This window comes from Rhineura floridana, chromosome 10, assembly GCF_030035675.1.
Source record: "Rhineura floridana isolate rRhiFlo1 chromosome 10, rRhiFlo1.hap2, whole genome shotgun sequence".
NCBI lineage: Eukaryota > Metazoa > Chordata > Lepidosauria > Squamata > Rhineuridae > Rhineura > Rhineura floridana.
Window position 1 is genome coordinate 85,211,832 of NC_084489.1, and position 3,236 is coordinate 85,215,067.

Consider the following 3,236-nt stretch of genomic DNA (forward strand, 5'->3'; position numbering starts at 1 on the left):
GCCTTCCTCTGGGTGCCTACTCCGAGGGAAGCTGGGAGGCTAGCAACAAGGGGGAGGGCCTTCTCAGTGGTGGCCCCCAAATTATGGAATTATCTCCCTGACGAGGTGTGCCTGGTGCCAACACTGTTATCTTTTCGGCGCCAGGTCAAGACTTTCCTCTTTTCCCAGACATTTTAGCATGTGTTTTAAAATTGTTTTTAAAAAATTTAAATTGTGTTTTTAAATTGTTTTTTTGTCTTAAAATTTGTATATTTGTTTTTAATGTTTTTAATTGCTGTAAACTGCCCAGAGAGCTTCTGCTATGGGGCTGTATATAAATGTAATAAATAAATAAATAAATAAATAAAATAATAAATAGAAGACAGAGGGTACACTGCGCTGGGAACCCAAAACTCAAAAGCAGTATACAAATATGAAATATTATTTTAGGGGGTAAGTATCTATACTTTGTAGGTTTGATTGTTAACCACCTTTACATGTCAGTACATTTATAAGAAAATGGGGAATATGTAAAAATGAGTCGCTGACTTGAGTTTCTGTTCCAAAGTTGTAGAGGTTTCTGTGACGTCCTTCCCTGGTTCTCCCTGTCAGGTTCCCACCTGCTTGTGGCTACTGCCTTTCACTAGGCACCACCAGGGATATCACCAGTCCGGACCGTCCTTTATATGGTTTCTCACTCCGCTCTAGCACAGATCTCACTAGATCCCCCTGCTAGGCATCACCACCAGTCACGTCCTATAACCAATACTCCCAGAGACTTTGCCCGAGTCTCTCTCTAGCTGGTTACTTTTGTGACTGCGTGCTTATGCTGTTCCCAACCCCCTTGTATGCGTTATCTATAAAGATACAACTCTGGGATGCTCTGGATACTTGAATTGTTATTATTCCTCCCTTCACCGCTGCCACCATTAGATACTGTTTCTGTTCAGCCTTGGTAATTACCTTGCCCTCCCTTCTGGTATGTATATCCCCCAGCCAAGGATCAGGCCTTTGGTAAACCAAGTAAGTATTTATTAAATATCAGAAATAACAAGATTAGTTTTAGAATGTTTCACAAGCGTATGGTTTCATCTATTCCTGTTTTGTACTTGACTGATTATTAATCAGAACTCCAACTCCCTCTTTCTCCACACTCCTGACCTCCACCCTCAAACACCTTTCTCCACTCCCAACATCCACCCTCAAACACCTTTCTCCACACACCCAACATCCACCCAGATTCAACTGTCATTCTTCCATTTATACCCCCAGCCATTCAAACGCTCAGCCAATCATCCAGCATTCTACTGCTCATGTACTCCCCCCTCCTCTTTCACTCCACTTACCATATGTCTTCTATATAAACAGCACTTACCATATTTACACTATAAGCAGGAACATCACAGTTTCCAAAACCAACTGGAGCAGCAAAGGAGATGAATTAAGAGTCAGGTAAGCAAACTATCCTGCCATAAAGAACTATTCTTGTCAAACGCCTGCAATGACTTCATAAAGGCTAAGGCCTTTATACAGAAACAAAATTCAAAGTGATCTTGATAGGCTGGAGCACTAAGCTGAAAACAACAGTATGAAATTTAACAGGGATAAGTGCAGTTCTACACCTAGGAAAAAGAAACCAAATGCACATAAGATGGGGTATACTTGGCTCCGCAATACTACATGCAAGAAGGATCTGGGATTATTGTTGATCACAAGCTGAATATGAGCCAACAGTGTGATGTGGCTGCAAAAAAGGCAAATGCTATTTTAGGCTGCATTAACAGAAGTATAGTTTCCAAATTGTGTGAAGTATTGGTTCCCCTCTATTTGCACCGGTTAGACCTCATCTTGAGTACTGTGTCCAGTTCTGGACACCACATTTTAAGGATGCAGACAAACTGGAATGGGTTCAGAGAAGGGCAATGAGGATGATCAGGGGACTGGAAACAAAGCCTTATGAGAAGGGACTGAAAGAACTGGGCATGTTTAGCCTTGAGAAGACTGAAGGGAGATATGATAGCACTCTTAAAGTACTTGAAAGGTTGCCACACAGAGGAGGGCCAGAATCTCTTCTTGATCATCCCAGAGTGCAGGACACAGAATAATGAGCTCAAGTTGCAGGAAGCCAGATTTCGGCTGAACATCAGGAAAAACTTCCTGTTATAGTAGTATGGCAGTAGAACCAATGACCTAGGGAAGTGGTGGACTCTCCAACACTGGAAGCCTTCAAGAGGCAGCTGGACAGCCATCTGTCAGTATGTGTTCACTTGGATTCCTGCAATGAGCAGGGGGTTAGACTGGATGGCCTCATAGGCCCCTTCCAACTCTACGAGTCTGTGATTCTGTGAAGGCACACATGCCAATTTTCTACAGCTTAGCCCAGGATAAGTGTATAGCTAGCAGCCAAAGATTTAAAGGCTGCTGCCTCCCAGACTTACTGCCTCCAGTAGCATAAAACACAGAGGTCATGTTTCCAAAAGTTGGCAACAAGAAAGTCTACTTTATGCCAGTGACATTATGGGAAGTACTGCTGCCTCTATATCTTTAAGCAGGTAAGCAAGCAGCATCAGAAGCCATAGAGAACCCCAGCTAAAGCTTTGTGACATCCTCCCAAATACAATGAGAAATGCAAAAAAGTATTTTTGCAGGTCCAGAACGTAAGAAAAGTCTTGTTGGATCAGGCCAAAGGCCCATCTAGTTCATCATCCAGTTCTCGCAGCGGCCAAGATGTCAATGGGAAGCCCAGAAACAGGACCTGAGTGCAACAGTGCTCTACCCTCCTGCGTCAATGAGTCAAATAAATAAAATAAAATAAATAATATGTTTTTAAAGCAAATCTAAAAAAAATGTAACATGAACATTGACAACTGGGAAGTCTTGGCCCATGAAGGTCCCAAATGGAGGTTGGCTATTATCAAAGGTGCTGTGGACTTCGAAGAAGCACAAATACAGAGCGAACGGGACAAACGAGCTAAGCGGAAGGCACATCAAACAAATCCTCATCACAAACATCTTCCACCGGGAAACCTATGTCCTCACTGTGGGAGGCTGTGTGGATCCAGAATTGGCCTCCACAGTCACTTACGGACCGACTGTTAAAGACCTTATCTTGGAAGACAATCTTACTTGGCCACGAGTGATTGCCAATGAATGAATGCTTCCAAGCACGCATATTAAGGGCTTCTTCCCACTTTGATTTCACCAAGTTCTTTCTCGATTCTCCTCCCTAATTCCTTGAAAGCACACAGCCACAGCCA